This window comes from Marmota monax, unplaced genomic scaffold, assembly GCF_021218885.2.
Source record: "Marmota monax isolate L192 unplaced genomic scaffold, Marmota_monax_Labrador192_F-V1.1 WCK01_AAM20220418_F8-fsc00003, whole genome shotgun sequence".
Taxonomy (NCBI): Eukaryota; Metazoa; Chordata; class Mammalia; order Rodentia; family Sciuridae; genus Marmota; species Marmota monax.
The window spans coordinates 6,416,957-6,440,973 of NW_026694084.1; positions in this window are offsets into that span (position 1 = coordinate 6,416,957).

Genomic DNA, 24,017 nt, shown 5'->3' on the forward strand with positions numbered 1-24,017 from the left:
ATTAAAAATCTTAACAATTATGCTTTCTTCAGACCCAAGGACCATCCAGATTAGATAACACGAGCTTCCTGTAGCCACTTCTATATGTCATCCATCAATGCTAATCTTCACCCTTCCTGCAAGAGATTGCTGAAGTTTTCACAAGAGATTGGAATGTGTGTCATACATAGAAGGAAAAGGGAGGAGACTGTGTTGACTTGTGCACTGAGAACAAACACTCTCACTTCCCTCAAATCCACGACTTTGTGGACTGAGTTGCCCCTTGTCCCCAGCTGTAAGCCTTCACACCCTGCTGCTACAGAGAATGGGCCCTGGGGCCTGTGTCTTGGCAATGGCTTGCAATGACAGGAAGTATCACAGGGAGTGTGCTTTTGGAAGTCCTGATCTCTGGTGCTCCTGGGAATCATGGGATATCACTGAGGAAGTAAGACTCTCAGTGAGGAAATAAGGAACTGGTCCCAACCGAAGTCATTTTAAAAATGCATCTGCTATTGGAAAGAGAAGTGAAGCTAACATTTTTCTCACAGAATTGTCTTGCAAATAAGTGGAAGCTTTAGGTATTATTTCTATGGATGCCACACCCCAGCTGGAGCTGATCCTTATCCTCCATATGGGACTCATACAGAAACCCAAAGCCACCATGCCATCCACTTATCCATTTAATTATCAGGCTTTTCTACTTTCAATAATCTTTCATTCTCACCATCTGGAATTGGCATCTGAGAGACGTTAGGATCCTTAATATCTTCATCTGAGTTGATGAAATTGGATGAATTTCTTTGGGATTGGAATTAATTTGAGGGAAAGTGGGATTTTTTTTAATTAGAGGCTCAAATATGTCAGAATTTTTAATGAGCAAGGGAATTGTGCTCAAATGCAGAGTAGTCCAGCCAAACGTGGTCCTTCTGACTTCTTTGGAAACATCATAAATAAGTCCTTTACCCACTGTCAGGAAACAGACCGATGTTACTCTTCCCAGAAGGACTCCATTTGTATCAATTGATTAACAAGCATTATTTGGGTAAATACACTGTGTCCAGTTATCCAGATACAAGCTAAGAGGCATCATTCTCACTATGATAGAGACTGGAATGAAACCTGCAAGTGTGTGGAGCTCAAGGTGGGTCTACTAGGTAGAGGCCCTGGCCATAGGCTGACAGAAAAAGAATGTGGCAGGTGATTAGGAGCCGCATGGTGAGGCTGTGTTGTAGGAGAGTTACTCGGACAACAGTAGATGGAGTAGGAGCAGCTAGAGCCTACAGTGGAAATCCAGACACCAGGATGTCAAAGTCTGGCTAGGAGAGGTGGCAGTGCGAAGAGAAGGCAACACCTTTCCTGAGAGATGTTCTGAGAGATAACTGGGACTCAGCTTAGTGATAAGATAAAAGTGGACCTGAGAACAGACCCGAGTCAATGCTAGAAATGGAAGTAGGGGGTACCTTGGTCCATTTGGGGTTTCTATAACAAAGTACCATAGCCTGGGGGCTTATAAACAACAAAAAGGAATTTATTTCTCACAGTTCTGGAGGCTAGAGGTCTAAGGTCAGGGTACCAGCATTATCAGGTTCTGGTAAGGGTCCTTGCAGACTCACTCACCTCTTATTGTGTCTTTATATAGAATAAAGACAGCTCCCTGGCATCTGTTTTATAAGGTCATTAATGCCACTCATGAGGACTTTGCCTTCATGACCAAATTAGACCCCAAAGGCCCCATATTTTAGTCATTTCTTTTTTGTTGCTGTGACTAAAGGACCCAACCAGAATGATTATAGAGGAGAAAAGGTTTATTTAGGGGCTCACGGTTTCAGAGGTCCAATCCATAGACAGCAGACTCCATTCCTCGAGGCCCAAGGTGAGGCAGCACATCATTGTGGAAGAGTGTGGCAGAGGGAAGCAGCTCACATGATGATCAGGAAACAAAGAGTCTCCACTTTCCAGGTACAAATATATATCCCAAAGCCATGCCCCCAATGCCCCACCTCCTTCAATCACACCCTACCACTTCAGTTACCACTCAAGTAATCCCTATCAGGATTAATTCACTGATTGGGTTAAGACTCTCACAACCAAATCACTTCTTCTCTGAACCTTCTTGCATTGTCTCACACGTGAGCTTTTGAGGAACACCTCGCATCCACCTCCTAATACCATCCCATTGAAGGTAGGAAGTGGTACGTGGACATTCAGTCCACTGCAGTAGGTTTGCTCTCTAGTGGGCAGAGCTCTTGCAAGCACCTGAGAAGTGGCAGAGCTGCCCTGTGCCAGCCCACCTGGGGTTCACTTATGTTCATGCCACAGCTCCACTGTAACTAGCTGCCTTCACTCCCTTCATAGGGCTCCAGATAAGCAAAGGGCACCCTAAAGGCAGTAAGAGCAGAGTCTGCTACTCTGGGGAAAAAAAAAACTGCTTTGCATTAACCAACAATAAGCTACCCAATTTCTGCAGAAATTCCAGTGCATGCTTTTTAAGATAGATTCCTTTGACAACATGAAGTTTGCCCAGAGGATACCCAATGTAGCAAAGTGCTTGAAGATAACGTCAGAAGAAGAAAGGCCTGTTGTCTATAAAAAGCTGGCCTGTGAAAGAAAGAGTAGAATATTTTCTGTTGCTTTGGAGGCGCCAAACAAGGAGAAAAGGGTAGAAGCTTTAGGAGGTAGATGTTCATTCATCACAAGGAAGACTTATTAAGGTCTTACAACTCTACCACTCCCAGTAACTTGTTTCCAGGGATTTTTGAATGATCACAGAATTGTCAAGTTGGTAGGAACTGTAGAGCCCAACTTCTTCATTTTACAGAAAACAGAATCTAAGCCTGGAAACACTGTAGGCACATCATTGTCCTGGGGGTTAGAATACGGACTCCTGCATAGAGGCAGAGTATTGTGGTGGCTAAGAACATTGGCTTTGGTCTCAGAATGGGACAAAATCTGGGCTCTACCATCCACCAGCTATGTGACCTTGGGCCAACACTAACCAACTTGCACCTTTCTTGCTTCTGTAGTCAGACAAAGGTGACTTCTGAATTAGCTCTGAAAAGATGAATATGGTTTCATGAGTTGGAGAAATGAGGAATGGATGCTGGTGGCCTGGGAAACAGTATGAAAGAAGGCAAGTTCAAAGGCACAGTATGTTCAGGGAAGTCCAGTGGAGCTAAAGATGGAGGCAGGAGTACAGAGGGTGTGATCAAAGTTGAAACTGTGGCCAGTCTGTAAAAAGTGATGTCAATCTAGTGGAAGAATATACTTATGTCAATAATTGGGTATTATTAACTGTTGGGGAGACTGTTATAATTTTAAGGAATAGAAAAGGACTCTTTGCCTCCAAATTGACACTGATCCTCACAGTGAATCCAAACATCTTGATCATATAGGAAACCCATGAGCTAGAGAGAACACTAGGTGCAGCTAGATCCCCAAATGCTTAGCTAATATCTGAGAAAACAAACAGGATGCAGACCTTAGTCAGCACCAGGTACATAATTGATACTAGTTAGACAGAAGCTGAGAGTCACTTGCCATTCAATAACAATTTAATAAGCACTTACTATACCCAGTCTCACTGTTCTAGTCACTGTGTGGTAAAAATGAAAAGCAAAAGCTTTGCCCTTCATTCTAGCAAAAGGAAGCATAGAGTAAACACAGAAACAAATAACAGTTGCAGATAAAGTTATAAGGCATATAGAACAGGTGAAATTAAATACAGCATAACAGGGTGGAAGGGTACTAGTCGAGAAAGGTTCTTCTAAGGAGATGGCCATGCAAGGATCAAGAAAAGAGACTTCCAGATAGAGGGAGCATCATGCCTGAGATGAGGATGAGTTTTGAGGTTTGAGAAAAGAGTAATGTGGCTGGAGGACTGTGGTGTAGGGCAAGCAGTGGAACAATTGTCAAGAGAGGTAAACAAGGGCCAGGGGGCCCATTCTGCATTCATTAGTCTACATTCTATCTGACTGATATCAAGCCACTGAGAATGAGCCTAGTAATGAGGAGAGATTTTTGATATGATTTGCCTTTAAAAGGACTAGATGGAGCTGGAAGGTGCGATGGGAGGCACCACAATAGTCCAGATGATGGAGGGAGGGCACTAGTCTAGGTGGAAGCCATGGAGACAGTGAGGAATGGTAGCATTGGGGCAGAGGGCAAGGGAAGATGACAGGGCTGATGATTGGTATTTCACAGGCAAGGAGTTTCCAGAGCATAAGACCAAAGCTGAATAAATTGCTGATGGTGGTCTCAGTCAACAAGGAGGGAAGGTTGGGAAAGAGCAAGTATGGTGGAAGGCACGGGTAAGGCCAAGAGTTCTATTTTGAGCTTTTTTAATTTTAAGTTGCCTATGAGACATCTAAGGGGAGATTTCTATTATGTGCAGCCAAGATTGGGAATCATCTTATTGTGTCTATTAGATTATGATCAGTCTGACCTGGGGACCAGAGAAAACTAACTCATTCCTAAATCTTGAGCAATCATCATCCCCCGGCCTGGGCGATATTCGCAGGGTAATAACCAAAACCCTCCGCGGTGCTGACCTGGTCTGCACATTCTTGCCTCTCTCAGCTTTCCTCTCATCCCTCCTTCAAAGCATCTGAGTTGGACGAATACCCAGAAAGCCTCCCACTGAATCGGAAATGTGGGCTCTCCACCTAACAGCTGGGGCTGGATCCTGGGTCACCAGCAGATAATTTCTTGCTTTCAGCCTCCTGAGGGAAATTTTGTGAAGCCGAAGCCTGACCCAGGAGTGAGTCATCGCTAAGCACCAGGAATAAGGGACTCCCTGCAGCTGGACAGCCCCACGGTCTGTCAAGCTTCCTTGAGGGAACCAAGCACACTGGAAAGCAGAATGGAAAATTGCATTCATCGGTTAGCCCTTTTAAAAGAAAGTTTATGCAACGGACCAGTATGTTTTGGAAACGTCTGGGCTCACAGGAGAGAGAAAACATAAAACTGGAAGCTGAAAACAAGGGAAAAAATCATTAAAGAAAAATGTAAAACCTGCACCACACCCGCAGCTATTCCAACAAACCTGCCCCAGTTCACCAGTTCAGCTCCCTTCTTTCTAAACAGGTCTTCTCTCTTGCTCTACTCTTTCTTCCTTCCTGTTCTTTCACACCAGTTTACCTCGAGGCGAGGGAGCCTAGTTTTATGAAACTGATAAGTTTTTCAAGAATTTGCTGCTGGGCCAGTTGCATCCTCCCTTTGTGTCAGACTCACTGCTTCTCAGTGGCAGGAGGAATGAGCAGAGTTCCTCCTGTCCCCTTCCAGGAGCAGGCTCGGTGCAGTTAGCTTTTAAGAGGCTAATAAATGGCATCCTTGGTCCCCACTGGAGTTCTAAAGCAGTCCAGAGGCAGACACAGGAATGTGGAGGACGAGGATTGAAATAGCACCTTCAGCACAGATGAAAAGCTCTGTTGGAGGGTTTGGCTCTGGTCTGCCTACTCATCAGTGACAGGTGCAGCTGGAAAACAACAGGCTCTTCCTTGGAGACCCAGCCCATGGGGCTTTCCTCATGACTAAGAACAAATGAAACACCTTCTCTACTCAAGGCAGGCAGAGCTAAGGTGGAACTGAGTGGCTCCAATCCAACTCCTTCTCCCAGACTCATTAACCTCATAAGACCTCCTCTGGGGAAGAGTGACATTGGGGCAGAGCAAACTGGTTGTTCCTCTAAGGACCACACACACACACACAGAAAGAACCATCGAGAGTGGGAAATATGTGTTCTCACCTGATAGTGCCCCCTTCGAAAGAGGCTCCAAGAGCTTGACTTTCAATGACCTTCCCAAAATAAAGTCTGAATTTCAAGCATCAGAGGAAGGAGTGTTCATGGAAATGTTTGGAGAGTTGCCACCTCTTGTATAAGGCTGGTCTTTCTCTGATCTTGTCTCAATGTCATATGTATCAGGCATCTCAGAAGCTGGCCAGGAGGCTCTAGAAGGCATGTAGAATTGAACCTAAGCATTTCTTCTCAAAACTCTCACCTGTTTTCACTAAATGTCCTATGAAACCCAAACGCTTATTTTTTCTTTTGTGAGACTTGGGATTGAATCCAGGGTCTCACTAAGTTGTCTGGGCTGCCCTCAAATGTGGGATCCTCCTGCTTCAGCTTCCCAAGTAGCTGGGATTAGAAATGTTTACCACCATGCCTGGCCAGGTCCAAATACTTTAGGCTACTAATGACAGAGTCTTCTAATTTTTCTAATATTTTCTAATGTCCATTTTTTTCCTTACCGTTTTTTTTTAATACAAGCTCCATCTGAGTTTTATCTGAGCATAAGTTGTCTCAACTAAAGACTATATTTCCCAGCTTCTGAGCCAGTGATATCTGAGAAAAAGCAATGTGGCCAATATCTGAAACATCTCCTTAAAAGAAAACTACTTGCACTCTACTACCTCCCTCTTCCTTCTGCCAATCAGAGCAGAGATGTGGTCGAGGTGAAACAGATTTGACCATGCACACATGTAGCAGCACAGTAAGATGAAAGGAATATGAGCTACTATATGACTTTGTGGAGCAGAGTCAACTACTCACCTAGGCCACCTACCAGCTTAGACATTTAGATGATTTAGAACTAAATCTTCTACCTTGGTTTCTGTTAAAGCAATCAAATCAATATACTCATACTGTTTTTAAAAAAAAAAAAATCTGTTAGTTCTGCACATAGTCATCCTATTTTCCTTTCTAGATACTCTCTCGAAATTGCCACATGTGTCCTTGTACCATGCTTCAAGGAATGTCCTCCTGTCTTCCTCATCTATTCTTTATCCAAGCTTCCCCATGCATCAATGTTCAGTGCATACTCACCTTATTTCATTTGTTAATATATATATATATATATATATATATATATGTATGTATATATATGTACTGGGATGGGGTGGTAGCTCAGTGGTAGAGCGATTGCCTAGAACATATGAGAGAGGTACCAGGTTCCATCCTCAGCACCTCATAAAAATAAATAAGTAAAATAAAGGTATTTTTAAAAATTGTATTAAGCACCTACTGTATGGTGCATAATACATGATTCAGATGCTGCATGATTCTTGACCATACTCCAAGGGCAGCTATTACTAAATGCCAACTGTTACATGCAACTTATCTGTCTTTCTTTCAGGTGTTAAGGTCTCTATTAGAATCCATATCTTGATATGGATCCTAATAATCATAGATTAGGTTCCTGGGCACAAACTATATCCAAATTAAGGCTGAAAGCATTTCCTAAATAAAGAATTTGACTGAGATTTGTACCAAGTCTGAAAAGTAACCTCAAAATTCTTAAAAATGTATCAACAGACAGGAGTGACTTTGTTATTCATGATAGGCTCCCTGAGGGTGGCTTATGCTAATAGGCTCCTAGATAGTTTGATAACAAGATGATTTAGGATTGGAGTTGGCCATAGGAAGCACTAATAATGTGATTCGAGATTTGTTGCTTTGAGCCATGTGATAGTTCAGCCTCAGAAAAGAGAAGGGATTTAGGTTTGAGTTCACTCATACAGCTGATGGTTCAATGAATCAACTCTACATAATGAGACTTGGATAAAATCTCCAGACACTGAAGCTCTAGTGAGCTTTCCAGGTGATGATACTCTGCACATTGTCACACATGATTTGCTGAGAGAAGGCTATCTCCTGATTCTACAGGGAGAGAACATGGAAGCTCAGTGTCTGTGACCCTCCCAGAACTTTCCATGTGTGTCTCTTTTTGGGCTGGATCTAATTTGTATCCTTTTTACTATAACACTGTAGTCATGAAGTATATAATTTCCTGAGTTCTCTGAGTCCTTCTAGCAAATTGTCAATACTGACCCTCAAATATTTAGCCAGTAAATCAAAAGTGAGTGTGGTCTGAACTTGTCACTTGTACCTGAAGGGTGAGTAGTCTTGTAGAGGACTGTAACTTGTAAAGTTTGGCTTAACCCTGGGTGGTTATCATCAGCAGACATGGAGTGTTCTTCCTGCTTAGGCTGGGTATCTACATTGCCAGATTGTGTGTTTCATTCATTCAATCAGTTAGCAAAATTATTCTACATTCGAGGCATTGGATTATGGTTTGGGTAAAACACAGATAAACTAGTAATAATTCATGCCCTCAAGGAGCTTAAAAACTGGTACCAAAGGAATTACAATCTTATAGTAAGTACCCACAGAATCAGAATCATGTGCAAAGTATGCTATCAAAGGAAGGATTATAGGTTTGGGAGAGGGGAATACAAGACAATTTCCCAAAGGAAATTACCTCTGAGCTGGCTTCTGAAAAATGAATAAGCATTTGCCTCTTGGACAAAGAGAAAAGGGCACTCTATTCAGTGGGGGATTGTGTGCAAAGGCACAGTAGTAAAGAAAGGCACACAGCTCAGGTACATCTGTGCTTGTACATGTTACTGGTGTGGAATATAAGGGTGAAAAGAGGGTAGTGGGTGGAGATAGGACTGAAAAGTAGGAAGAGGCCTCACTCGCTAAGTTGAGAAGCTTGAAATTTATCCAGGAAGTTTCTCAAAGTACCACATAGGATCCAATTAGAAGTGAGTAATTTTTAACAAGCAAGCCATTTTGAGAAGATTGTAATAAGTGACGAGGAGAAACTTTTATAGACTTGCATTTTGAAAGACCACTGTGGACTTCCAGTATCTGAGGAAAATGAACTAGCTACTCAGATTAATTACTCAGCTGAAATAAAACAAAAATGGTGCATAAAATTATAAAACTAAGAATTTAAATACCCCAAGGCTGAGAATGTTGCTCAGTAGGAGAATGCTTACCTACCATGCACAAGGCTGTGGCTTCCATCCTTAATATCACGAAACAAACAAACAACACACACAAACACACACACACACACACACACATACAATAACAGAGCTGAAATGACATGAGGAACTTCCCAGGCTAATTTTTTAATGAAACTCTGCAAACAGAAAGATAATCCAAAAAATGAGATCTACAAAACTGCTTATGGCCTGAAGGATTTTTTTCCAGTAATGCAAATACCTATGTGCAGGTGGCCAGTTGCAGTAGAGAGACAGAAATCAGGCTCAAGTCCATTGAAGGAGCAGAGTCTTGGGAGATCCTTCCTACAGTGATCTAAGGTCCACCCAGAAGACCTAAACTCTTAAGTCAGAAGCAAACCACCTCTTCCTGCCCCTCTACTTAGAACCTCTGGAATCGTCACAAAGAGCTGTTTGGGTAATGGCCAAATAGGGAGAGGAAAAGGAAAAGCAGCTTTTCTTGGTATTTGTGGCCAGGGGAAAGCCCTCTTAACAAATTCACACTTCATTCTATAGAATCTAAACTGTGAGCCAGAGATTCCCAAACCTTGAACTTGTTCTGGGGTGTTTCCATTGATGGTTAATCTCAAGAGGCGGTATACCCATCTTCAGCCTCAGAGAACCCTCACAAGCTTTGCAAGAACACTGATCAACAAGGAGTCAGAGATTACTAGACCAAAAAACAGGACAACCTGAACAGAAACAAGAACCACCAGAAGTCACACGCCACAGAAACCGAACCACACAGAATTCAGATATTAAAACTATCAGACTCAGATTTGTTTTTTAAAAAAACTGTGATAATCATGTTTAAAGAAACAAATGGTAGACAGAAATTGTATGCATGGAATGGGAAACTATGCAAAGTTATATAGCATATTTGAGAAAGTTCCAAAATGAAAAAAAAAAAAAACACAAGCACCAAAAAAATACAATAGCTAAGTAGATATATCTGGTTGTAGACTAGACACATCTGAAGAAAAAATTAGTGAACTGGAAGAAATTTGAAAATCTTTCTGAACCAAGGAGAATCTCATTTTCTAGAGCTTCAAGGGTAAAAATAATCCATACTCTTTTGATTGCATTTTGTTAAATTTCCACAAGATGAATTGCTCTTTTATAGGGCATACTTGTATAATTGTTACCTCTGCATCCTCAGAAAGGCTGTGATTTTTGTAATATTTTATATGGTGGCTGATAGCAATCATATATTTGGTCAGCAGTGCAAAGAATACTGTTATTCACTTTTCTATTAAGTAGGCATTCAGTCTCAACACCCAACCCAGAACTCTGAGAGAGCGGAAATTTGCCATTTCTAGCAGGTGGAATTATCAGCAGGTGCTTGATTAATGCCCAGTAGGTCAATTTGATAATGTTTCCCTTTTTGATTAAGAACTACGTTCTTCTGTTTGTCCATATCACCAACATCCCATGTCTGGGATATTATGCAGTTACAGAAGTCAACAACCCTCCTCCCAGCTCCATAAAGATAAGTGGCAGGAGATTATATGGCACCTGTAGGGCTGGGGAAATTTATCTGAAGTTTCCATAAGCAAAGTCACATTAAGGACCTCTTTGCCCTTTGCTAATTGAAAATAAACTGGTCTCCTTTAGAGAGGGGCCTCGGCTCTCTGAGGGCTGCCATGGAAACTAGCTCACTAGAGGCTTCAGTGACTACTCAGGCATTTAATTTCACCCACAGCAAAATGCAATCCAGAAGTGCTAACAATATAAAAACATTTATTAGCAGGGGACTGTGTGTGTATCTTGCCATGTGTAGGTCTCACTTTCTTTCTCTTGGAGGATGCCCAGATGGAAAGTCCAGGGGGAAACATACTAAGCAGCTGTGAAGACTGACTAAGGAGACCATGGGCCACATCTGCACGGAGGACGAAAAGGCTAAACTACTTGAGAATCCACCTGCTTCCGCCCCTCGAAGAAATAGAGAGGCTCAAGTCAGAATAGGGTAGTCAAAGAACTCCAGAAAAATCCTTATCTGACTCACCTTCTACTCTGGTCACAAAAACTTCCATTGATGCAGAGATTTCAGGGTCATTTGCCAAAAACAAGAGAAAACAGTGATGTTTCTAACTCAAAGGAAAAACAAAGGACAGGATTAATTTTTTTAAAAATGCAGTGAGAAGGCTCTCTTTGAAGAGGAATGTATAGCTTCGCATCTTTTGTATTCTCCAAGTTGTCCGGATTCCAAACATATTACCTCTATTATAGCATTCAAAATGGGAAGGAAAATGAGGAACTGTTAGTGTAACGTTTGATATTCCGGGGAATTTAGATCCAACAATATGGATGAGTGACATGTCCAAAGTAGGTAATGACAAAATCAGGCCCAGAACCCAGTTCCCATGATTTGTCTCCTGCACTGACCACTCACTGACCCTTCCTTGCCCCAACTTCTCAGCACCCATTGACCAGCAAGTTCTACTGAGCCTCGTGTTCCCATCTTTGCCCTTGCCAATGCTGCCACCTGAGCCAAAGCCCTTAATTACCTTGCTCTAAGATAAAGGAAGAACAAGTCAGGTCCTGTGCTCAGCCGTTGGCAGGCACACCTTTAACCTTCTAACAACCTAGGGGGTAAGTGATAAATCAGATTTTTTTTTATTTTTTTTATTATTAGTTGTTCAAAACATTACAAAGCTCTTGACATATCATATTTCATACATTTGATTCAAGCAGATATAAATCGGATTTTTTAAATGAAAGAACAGAAACTTGGAGAATAAGAGGAGTTACAGAACAAGTTACAGAACCAGGACCCAAACGCCCCACTGTCTAACTACAGGTGCATGCTCTGAACCTCATCATTAGACTGTCTCCAGGGACTATTTTCATGACCCCCTCATTGGACTCTCACATATAAATAATTTTATTCTCTTCCCATTTCAAGCCATTCTATACCCTGAAGCCAGATTCATCTTATTAAACTTGCTTTTTACATGTCACTCCCTCAAAAGCCCAACCCTTACTTAGAGACTGTCCATGATCTGGTCCCACTGACATTCTAGCTTTGTCTCTAAGGCTCCCACTACTGCTCTGTGAACATGTTTTTCAAGTCTCACTTCCTTCCCTACGCATGTCTTGTCTTCCTCCCTCAAAACCTCAGTAGTACTTCCTTTTTTTCCTCAACATTAACTGAATGTCTATTAACTCCTCTACAGTTTATATTGTCAAGAGACAGAGTAGCTCAGTGGCAAAACACAAATTGGAACAAGCAGCATAATTTGAATCCCAACTCCATCACTTATTGGCTATGTAACCTTGAGCAAGTTCTCAAACTTTCTGTGCTTCTATTTCCCAAATCATAAAATGAGGATAATTATGGCTTCTATATAGGTTTTTGAGAGACTAAATTAATTAATATATATAAAACATTTGTTACTGTGCATGGAATAGAGTAATAACTCAATAAACATGAGCTAGTCTTAGCAATAATTGTAGGCACCAAGTGCTGGGTAGCTGATAGGACAGAGATATGTAAATCACAATCAGTCTCTTTCATCCCAGTCCAGAGCAAGGTCAGCTGATAACCACAACCCAGTACTCTTAAGTGCTATAATAAAAGAAGGTACAGAGGACTTCAGGAGAGAAGGCAGTAAGTTTCTACAGAGGACTAAATTTTCAGCAGAGAAATGTGTCATTTATTTTTTTTTAAATACAAGATTTCAGGGCTGGGGTTGTGGCTCAGTGGTAGAGCACTTGCCTAGCATGTGTGAGGCACTGGGTTCAATTCTCAGCACCACATACAAAAAAATAAAATAAAGTTCCACCAACAACTAATAAAAATATTTTTTAAAGTACAATATTTCTTCCTAAACAGTACCTGAATGGACATGGCATTATCATGCAAGGGTTCCCAAAATACGCAGTGGCTGGAACACATTGCCTGTGTGAGAAATGAAGCTGAAAAAGCAAGCAGGGATCTGTCTCATGAAGGACCTTGTGCTATTCGGAGAAGTTTGTCCTTGAGATTGTAAGCAGAGGAACACCCACTCCAGACCTCAATGATCTCAGCCTCTTTTCACTTAATTGCATTTTTACCAGTGCAGCACTTGTTTGCTATCTAATATTATTTCTGAGTACCAAGTAGTCAGTGCAAGCATTTCTGGGAAGCTTCCCTACACCAACCTGACAGCAGCCTCCCTCTGAAGCTGCTTTGCTCGTGTTGACGTGCTTTATACCAGGTAACTCTGGCACCCTGGCCACAGCTAATGGGACCGGGGATCAACATCTGACCACTGGCCACATTGTGCCCTATGGGAGGCAGCCCAGAACAAAAGCCCAGCTCAGTGGTGGCAATCTGCCATGGATTCTGACTTCCTGAACAACCAAAGTCCCTCTCTTAGGAATTTTTAATGTGAGACACACACACACTATGGAACTACCATTGGACCCAGCCATCCCACTCCTCATTTTATACCCCAAGGATTAAAATCAGCATGCTACAGTGACACAGTCACATCAATGTTTATAGCAGCTCAATTCACAATAGCCAAACTATGGGACCAATCTAGATGCCCTTCAATAGATGAATGGATAAAGAAAATATAGAATATATGCATAATAGAATATTACTTAGCCTTAAAGAAGAATAAAATTATGGCATTTGCTCCAAATGAATGGAGCAGGAGAATATCATGCTAAGCGAAATAAGCCAAATCCAAAGAACCAAAGGCTGAGCGTTTTCTCTGATATGTGAATGCTAATTCACAATAAGAGTGTGGGGGGGTAAGGAAGAATAGAAGTACTTGGGATTCAACAAAGAGAAGTGAAGGGAGGGGAGGGCATATGGGGGTAGGAAGGATAGTAGGATAAATCAGACATTATTACCCTATGTGCATATATGATTCCATGACTAGTGTGATTATTCATTGTGTACAACTAGAAGTTATACTCCATATATGTATGATCTATCAAAATGCATTCTACTGTCATGTATAACTAATTAGAATAAAATAAAACTTAGTTAAAAATCATCTGCAAAACTGTACCTTCTCTTTGAAAATGGACAAATACATAGAGGTGCCTGGACTTTTTATTTTGCTTGTATCCACTTAGAAATTGTACCCAAAAAGATAGAAAAATCACTTTAAAGAAAGCAGTAAGCAGAATCCATGAGTAAACCAAACCTAGATGGTGGAGGGTGGTAAGAGTTGATAGCCTCAGTGAAAGCTTAGACAGAAATAGTGGAAATACTATAACATGGAACACTGGCTGATCGAGCTAATAACAAGAGAAGCTGTGTTACAACCTGAACCACAATCTATTTTTCAAATATCCCTATTGGTTATGAGTTTTAGCAGTGTAGTGATTAAGACAATTTTCTATTTTCTTAATTTCCTCAGCATCTTTAAAATAAATCCTCAAACACTGTTAGTCCCTTTTCCTCGCAAGCTGTATGAGTCTAACTAATGTAATAAGGACATGTCCTTTCTGCCCAAAGAGGATGTATGTTCCATGAGTGCTTTCTCATAGAAAAGGCCGTGCATTGGCAGAAAAGCAAGAACAAAGTCAAGAGAGGAAGATATAGGCAACCTCTAGGGAATGTAGTGAGACATGAGGCCGGAGAATTGGGGAAGATCCCAGCTTCAAAAGGCCAACCTTAACAAGGAAATGGGGATTCATCCTGAGATTATAGGGTTCTGCTTAAGGGATTAGAATGGAAAAATATAATTGGGTTTAGTATGGCTGGATAAAATGTCAGAACTTCATCCAATACATGACTCACAAGGTGTCTTCATTAGTTCATTCTTTTTACTATTACAAAATACCTGAGGTTGGGTACTTATAAAGAAAAGAAGCTTACTTAACTCACTGTTCTGGAGAGAGTTCTCTTGGCTACATCACTGTGTGGTGTATAGCATCATACAATGGCAGGAGCAAATACAAGACAGGAAGCCAAGGAAAGGGGAGAAGCCAGTCTTGTGACCTCCCCCAAGGTCCCACCTCTTAAAGGTCCCACTACCTCTACACCCCCACACTGAGAATCAAGCTTCCAATATGTGAACCCTTGGGGCATGGACCACCTTTTAACCATAGCAGTATCTAGATGATAAAAGTAGTTATAAAGTATTAACAACTCTCTTCAGTGAAAATGACTGACTCCTACATTACCAGAAGGAAATTAATTTTTCCAGATACTTTTAATTAATTTTTCCACCCAGCAAAAAGGTGACAGAAATTTAGATAATTACATATTCTAATGCCATCTCCAAGAACAACTTCTCCAATAATTATTCCCCGAAGACAGACCATACACACACCAAGAATATCGAGGGCTGGTGGTGTCCTTTCTTGAAAGTATGTGAGAAATGGGACATTAATTCCCTCTCAGGAAAAACAACCTCTAGAGAGAGATTAGATGGAACAGATGTTCCATGAGGATCTCACCTACTTTACCCTGACCTGAGTTTCACAAATGTCTTCTTCCACCAAACCATAGCTGGACACTGAAAAGTGTCCAAAAAGACTCTGATGACCCAAGACACTCCAGAGTACCAGGGCACACAGAATCGCAATGAGAAATCAAGATTGACTGAATCCAAGTCCATTTGGGCTGCCCAGCTTACAGCTGCCGGTGCATGGTCCCCCCTACTTACTTCAGGCTTACCTCTGCTTCCTTTCAACTGATGCCCTCAAAGATCCTGGTGCATTCACAGGAGCCACGGCTATGCTGCCAATTCAAAGAACCAAGACTTCTTCGAAGAAAAGGAATCTCATGTGAGCTTCCCCCCCACTCCCACGTTCCTGCTGGCTATTTGTAGAAGCTCTTCACAAGTGGAAAAGAAAAGGCCTCCGTGTGTGATTCCCCGCTCACATCACGGTGGGGTTAATCAAGGTTCTCTGTGCAGCTTCTACCACCATCTGTTCCCACTGCCTTCTCTCAGAGATTTGGCAGGGAAATGCATGCTGGTTTTCCTCCTAACTCAAAGACAAGTGAGGTTTTTCATACCTGTGCAAGTAGAGATTCAAAAGAGCATCCTGGGATGCAAACAGAAAGAAAAGCAATGAAAATACCAAGCTGCGAGTTATAACCAGCTTCTGCAGCGGCGTCCCACAGGTGGCCATTAGACTGCAGAGCTCCATCTCCTTCTGGTCTTTACAGGTTAAGCCCTGTCGAATTTGACCTAACTCCAATCCAAACTTCTGTTGAACAAAATGATTGTTTCCTAAACTCCAGCTGCTGATAAACTCATCTGGAGACAGAGACACTATCACGGACCACAGTGTGACATAAGCTCCTTAAGAGTAGGGCCTGGGTCTCTATTTTCCTCTACTTCCTCTTGTTCTCAATCCCCGTCTTCTTCCATTCCTCCCCTCCTTCTCAGCTCCTTTAGCCTTTGTCAAGTTCACTTTTCAGGCCTCATTTCTGCGCCATTTTCCAGATGTCTCTTTATCAGTTCCTACCTTCACCTTCACCTATTTACCTTCTCTGATTCTGCCTTCTCTGATTCTTTTTACCTTTTCTCTGTCTTCTTGTCTCTTCTCAATCTTAATGTGGAGGAGAGCTACAATCCCAAAGCTGGAGTAATACTCAGGAATATTAGCAAGAGCTCCCACACAGGCACCCACTCAGTAGATTACACTTTCGGGGGAGCTAAAGTAAGATGGGAAGGTTCCCAGCCTTGCCACTAAGGAGAAGTCATTGGGAGACCTGGGGAAGTAAAAGACGACATTACAAAGTCCCCAGAAGGATCAGAGAAATGGTTAGTTACTAAGCAATACAGAAGCTATTTCCACCTTTTTATAATCAAAATCTCTACATAAGAGTCTATAGATTGCAAGCCAGGTATGGTGGTGCATACTTATAATCCCAGCAGCAAGGGAGGCTGAGACAAGAGGATTGCAAATTCAAGGCCAGCCTCAGCAATTTAGCAAGAGCCTAAGCAACTTAGTGAGACTCAGTATCAAAAAAAAAAAAAAAAAAAAAAACCCAGTGTACAGATTGATTGAGAAAAGGAAAAAATAAATAAAAAGACCCTGACATGAAAGAATTAACCTGGTTCTGTCAGCTAGGACATGGTGTGGCTAAGAGCTAGTGCTGGCACTTATATCTAGGCCCTGAGAATGAACAATTTCACAGAACATCAATATCAGACCAGGCTACTCTGTAACTGATGAATAAAAGCAAGAACAAGAATCCTCCATCATCATGTCTGAGCATGAACTAAAATATGAACATTGGCTAAAGCACAAAAACACCCAAACATTCCCCTATCATACTGAGTACTGCTTCTTTGCCAGTTACAGCCACAGCCTGTTTCATTCCTCCCTCCCAACCATCAAATTTGCCTGCTTCCTGAAAGCATCCAATCCAGATATTGAAAGGATCCAAGTCTGACTTCCTTTTATTTTTTTAGTTTCTTTATAATCCTTTATTTATATACATGTATATAACTTTTTTTCTTAGCATAAATAAGGCAGACCTGATTTCTTAAACCCTCCCCCAAATTACCAAGAACAAGCCGAAATCCTGTAATTGGCTTGTCTTAACCAATTTTCTGTTGCTGTAACCCCAGATTGGGTCATTTGCAAAAAAAAAAAAAAAAAAAGAGAGAGGTCTATTCTTCACACAGCCTAGAGTCCAGAGCCAGTATTTGCTCAGCATCTGGTTAGGGGCCTTCTTGCTGGGTCACAGCATGACAGAGGGCATCTCACAAGGAAACAGAGCAAACTTACTACCTTGGGTCTCTCTTCCTGTTCTTGTAAAGCACTAAAGCAATCATAGGGCCCACCTTCATGACCTCATTTAATTCTAATTATCTCCCCAAGCTTCCATCTCTAAATACCATTACTAGATGACTCTCAGGATTGTGTTTCCAACGTGTGAGTTCTGGAGGACGTAGCCAAACCATAGCCAGGCACTTTCTAACATCCTTTCACTGAAACTCCCCATAGTGCCCGCCCCCATCTTCACTGCAATAAGCAATAAACCCACTTGTTCAACTACAGATATGTTCCTGGTGGTCTGGAGCTGGAGGTCTTTAACGAGACATGAATTTGTGCATTTCCCAAAGTCTTGAGTCTATTTTGAAGAAGGGATTTCAGGTAAGGAGAACCCCAGCCACCAATTACAATTCCCAATTAAGTTCTCCCATGAAGAAAAGAATGGGTAGGTACCCTGTTTCCTACCTTATCTCCCTTCCACAGTTTTAATTCTGGAAAACTCCCAGGAGGGGGAATATTAAAAAGAGGGCAATCTACAGTGACAAGAAGAACCATCTAGATTTAGCAGGAAAGATCCTGACCTTACCTGAGGAGCTCTTCCCGAAGGAAAGAGGAAGGAACATGCACAGGTTAGCAAAGATGAATCCCTTTGCCTGCCTGCGGGTGGGTTTTTGCCCACCTGGATCACCTACATATGTGTCATGGAATGATCTCAGGGCATCTGTGTTGTTGCTGCTTACTTACCTTCCCAGAATTGGATCATAGGCATAAGAACAAGGGACAAGATGGTGGAATGTGATGGGCATCATTATCCAAAGTACATGTATGAAGACATGAATTGGTGTGAACACACCTTATATACAGAGATATGAAAAATTGTGTTCTATATGTGTAATAAGAATTATGATGCATTCCACTGTCATATATTTAAAAAATAAAAGCAATTTAAAAAAAAAAGAACAAGGGACAAAAGCAGGTGAACAAACATGATCCTACTTCCTTCCTGTGGCTCAGTTTTCAAGCAGTCATTTTTTCCCTTTCATCATTGCCTTCAACTAACATGATGTAAAAGCTTACAGCACTCAGAAAACTCACCATTCCACCAGTGCTAATGTCTGGAAATAGTAACAGATGCCTTTTACACCAACTTGACTTTTAAATCAGCTCTGGGTTTCTAGAAACCTGGTTGACCACATGGCATGCCCAAAATCATGTAACAAGTTATCTTATAAAGTTCTTTCCTGCTTTCAGACAGTTGAGTGAAATATGCTGCTTCAGAAGGATGCATAATTGCCAGACAACAAATTAGCCACAAACCAGAATTGAGAATTGCTCTTAAATTATTCAAGATGTTGAAAAATATACACACAAACAGATCAATCAAAGGAATCAAATACATACCCTGCCGGTTAGAGACAATAAGGTGAGAAACATTCTGCAAATTGAACCCTAACCATTATTTCTCCCACTGAGGGGTATCAGAAAACTTGGAAAAATTAAACGTGGTTTCATATCACCAGCCCACAAAGTAGAAGGCATCACCATGAACACTGGGTATTTGGAAACAGAATTGCAAAGCATAATAGAATCACAGGGCAAAGGCATACCTGAGAGAACAACCATCTTTAAAATAAAACCATGATTATCTCCATGTGTGAGCTTATCACCGACAGGGGAGCTGCCGCAAGGTTCAAAGTTCTCCCAGTGACTTTACTAACGCCTGGGAAGGCCAGAGCAGGTGAGGGCTACATCCCACCAGCACCTGTGCCCACTTGTGGGACAGTTTAATCCAAGAGAACAATGCAGCTAGTAGACACTGGGATGAAATCTCAGCATACGAAGGCGGTATTGTTTCTATGCTATTAAAAAGATATATTAACTGGGGTACCTGAGCTGCTATGACAAATAAACCCTAAAGTTCCAGGGGCTTACTAAAATAAATAACATCCCAACACTGGGATGTTACTGGTGTTCTCACTCCAGTAACATCCCAGTGTGGTGTTCTGGTCCGTGGGCATCTTTCTTTTCCATACTTTCTATCTCATAGTCCCACCACCTTCTCCACAGCATCAGTTCTCTGACAGGTTGTCCATTAGAATTACCTAGGGAGCATTTTTCTTGATTTTATTGGTTCATCACAATTATACATAATAGTGGGATTCATTGTGACATATTCGTACATGCATATAATTTGATCAATCTCGTTCCTTAGTACCTCTCCTTACCCTTCCCTCCTCTCTCCCCCTGATCCATTTCCACTACTGTATTAGTCTCCCTTCTATTTTTGTTAGTTTCAATTAGTGCATTATAATTATACATAAAAGTGGGATTCATTATGGTGTTTTCACAAATGAACAGAGCATAATTTGATTGATTTTGTTCTCCAATACCTCCCGGGGCCTGGGCGGGGGGCATTTAAAATTCCTACTTCCCAGCCCCCACCCAGGCCCATTTAACTAACATCCCTAATAGCAGGGTCTGAGCAAGGGCTTTTTAAGGACCTCTAGATCTTTAAAACATGAGCAGCAAAGGTTATGATCACTGCACCAGAGCCCCAAGTCCTCCCCTTCAAGCTGGTAGAAGAGGAAGAGGCCAGAAGGCATATCTCCTCTTTGAAGTCCCTGCCCAGAAATGAGCATTACTCTGCTCACATTTTTTTTTGTTGAGAACTTGTAGGCAACTATGAGCAGAAATGTCATCACTCCCTGGAATGTGACTTGCCCCTGCTAGTCACATTCCTACAACACACAAAGGAGAGAAGACATTTTTGGTGGGCAACTAACCATCTTGATAGAGTTATGAGTATATGGAAAGGGTTAAGCAGAAGTAGAAATAGAAAATGGGAAAGAGGTGAGGGTTGGCAGTAGAGTGACAGGTAGAGGAACCATGGCAGATGAAAAGTCAGGTATCACTTGCCCCCCTCACTCGGTGCCACTCATTGTTCACCTGAGGATATAATCTCACCCTCTGTCCAGCTTTCCATCTCACCTGTGCTGGACACACTTCACCAGAGTTTTGTTTGGGGATCCAGTTTTTTGTGGCTTTTCAAAAGCATGCTCTCGCTGATGAGGTCATTGGAAATCAAGTAGAAAGAAAACACCAGAGGCACTTATCTCCCCAACTCAGTTGAAGGACCCCAAAGAATCAAGACCGCATTATGTGGCCATATATGAACATCCTTCCCCCACCAAGTAAACAGCACTGTTTTAGCGGGTGTTTGGTACTTCAAGTACACTAATACACTCCACACTGAGAATACAAATGTGAAAAAGGAAACAGTAAATAAAACAGAGAACTTTTTTAAAATTCTTATTTGTTATTTTTAGTTAAACAAAACAGTAGAGGCTATTTTAACCTATTTTTATACACATGGATTATACCTTATTCTAATTAGGACCCCAGTCTTATGGATGTACACAATGTTGACATTTCACCGTGGTGTATTCATATATGTACACAGGAAAGTTATGTCAGATTCACTCCACTGTCTTTCCTATTCCTGACTCCATTTCCCTTCCCTTCATTCCCCTTTGTCTAATGCACTGAGCTTTTTTTTTTTAGAGAAGTCAATTATTTCTATTTATTCTTTCTTTTCTTTCTTGTTTACTTTTTAAATTTGTTCTAATTAGCTATACATAACAGTAGATGCATTTTGACACATTGTACACAAATGCAGCACAACTTCTCATTCCTCTGGCTGTACTGGTGCAGAGTCACTCCAGTAGTGTAATCGTACATGTATATAGGGTGAGAATGTCTGTCTCATTCCACCATCCTTCCTGCCCCCCATACCTCCTCCCCTCACTCCCCTCTGCCCAATCCAAAGTTCTTCCATTCTTCCCTACCCCGCCCCCACTATAGAACAGCATCTGCTTATCAGAGAAACATTCAGCCTTTGGTTTTGGGGGTTTGGCTTATTTTGTTTAGCATGAAATTCTCCAGCTCCATCCATTTACCTGCAAATGCTATAATTTCATTCTTCTTAAAGGCTGAGTAATATTCTATTGTGTATATATACCACATTTCTATTTGCCCGTTTGCCCACCCTTCACCTGCCCATCGCCCACCACCCAACGTCTGCCGCTGGCCCACCAATCGCTCACACTTAACTTCCAGTCTTCCCCTCCTCCCCACCTTGTTGGTAGCATCTACATACCGGAGAGAACATCCAACTTTGGTTTTGGGGGATTGGCTTATTTCACTTAGCATGATAGTCTCCAGTTCCATCCATTTACCAGCAAATGCCTTAATTTCATTCTTTTTTATGGCAGAATAAATTCTATTGTATATATGTACCCTATTTTCTTTATCCATTCATCTGTTAAAGGGCACCTAGGGTGTGGTTCCATAGCTTAGCTATTGTTAATTGTGCTGCTATAAACATTGATGTGGCCGCATCACTATAGCATGCTGATTTTAAATCCTTTGGGTATATACCAAGGGTATATAACTAGTTGTGGTTCCATTCCAAGTTTTCTAGGGAATCCCCACACTGCTTTCCAGAGTAGTTGCACCAATTTGCAGTCTCACTAGCAACGTATGAGTGTGCCTTTTTTTCCCACATCCTCGTCAACATTTATTGTTACTTGTATTCTTGATAATTACCATTCTGACTGGAGTGAGACAGAATCTCAGTATAGTTTTAATTTGCATTTCTCTAATTGCTAGCGATGTTGAACATTGTTTCATATATTTGTTGACTGTTCATATTTCTTCTTTTGAAAAGTGTCTATATAGTTCCTTTGCCCATTCATTGATTGGGTTATTTGGGGGTTTCAGTGTTAACCTTTTTGAAAAACAGAGAAGGGGAAGGAAAAGGAGAAAAAAGAGAAGGAGATAAAGAAGAAAGGGATAGATAGAAGGAAGAAGAGGAGAAAGGAAGAAATAACTGTTCTGGGAGGGAATACTGTGTACCAAAAAATAATAGACTCAAGCACAAAGAAAGCATAGGATTCAGCGCAAGCTCTGGCAAAAACTAATTTTTGTGAACTTGGAAGAGTACCTTATTTTTGGACCTCAGTGTCTTCCTATAAAATGAGGATGTTGGGCTTTGAAGGGGCTCATTTCGCCCCTTCCAGATCTTTAATATTCCATTCAAGAGTGTCAGTTATTAAGGAAAAATAGCTTACCTAAAATCAACTTGATTCCTTTAAGAGAGGACTTCATATAAATCTCTTGTCATTTCTAAATTACTTATGCAAAAAGGATGCAATTTAAAATTTAGGCAGGCCTCTGCTTTCTCCCCGTCCTTTCTGTGTCTGCTGTCCTTAATCATTAGTCTGCTCATTAAGGCTGCCATTAGATAAAAAAGAAAACAAGCTAAAAGTCAATCATTTGGTTTTCCTTGCTTAGTAAAGAGCAAGCCTTGAGCAACAACATGTCAGTAGGTACCACAGGGACTCAAAACATCAAAGAGGCAAAGGAAAAGTAGTAAGGAAATATCAGCATTGTTTGACTTCCATGGTAAGCACAGAGAAGCACATGGAAGGAGACCAAGTACATAATGACCATCTCCCTGGCTTTCCACGGAGGAGATCCATGAATATGTACAGCGTTAAACTGAATAATTTCTCAATAACTGATTTGATGTAGATTTTCCCATGAAAGCTCTATTCTTCTCATTTTTACAAGTGTGTACTTTCGATCTGTTTGTGCTATTTCACATTGTACATAAAAAGGCAGCAGTAATTGTGTGAATCTAGCCATTCCACAAGTACCAGTTCAGTGGGTCAACATAGCCCTAGTGACAAGGTCATTTCCAGGACTTCTGTGTTCAGGAAGTTTGGGGGGCAAACCCTATTTCCTTAGATATATTTATATTCACCGCTGTAAGTTAAAAGTGACCCTGAGCTACAAAGGACAGTGTTAAACAGAGGCCTTTTGTTATCCCACCTCTATTTGATCATAAGATTAGTAAAGATAAGTTACCCTTACAAATAACTGCAAAGGTTTAGAAGCTTGAAGAACAAGAAGTTTCTTTCTTTTTCCTGAAACACTGTAGTAATCTAGGCTGACAACTCTTCTGCCATCTTTAGAAGGCAGATGCTAAGGCCTCTCTGAGAACTGCTATCTAGTTCACTAGGAAGGGAAAGAAGAAAGAAGGAATCTATCATGGAGGTTTATATGGGCCAGGCCTAACAGTTGTACATATTATTTCCACTCACATTCTGCTAGAGAAAACTCGAACATGGATTACCCTGAAATACACAGAGGTTTCATTGTAACGTAACACTAACACTATTCATTATTCGCTATAGAGTAAAATTGGGGCTTGGATACCACAAGGGATAGAAATGTGTTCATTTTTTGACTCATTTATTCATAATAAAACAGAACTAGATTTAGAGTCCGTAGTCTGGGCTTCCCATCCTGTTACTAGATCACTCACTCATGTATTCACTCTGTAAGTATGTACTGGGCACCCACTCTGTGCCAGTCACCACTCGAGGGACTTATCTTGAAGCATTCAGCAACTGGTCAAGGTCCCTGACCTTACTTTTAGTTGGATAGACAAACAGTAAACAAGAAAATGAACTAGATAACTATAAAATGGGAAAAACATATTGTGTTCA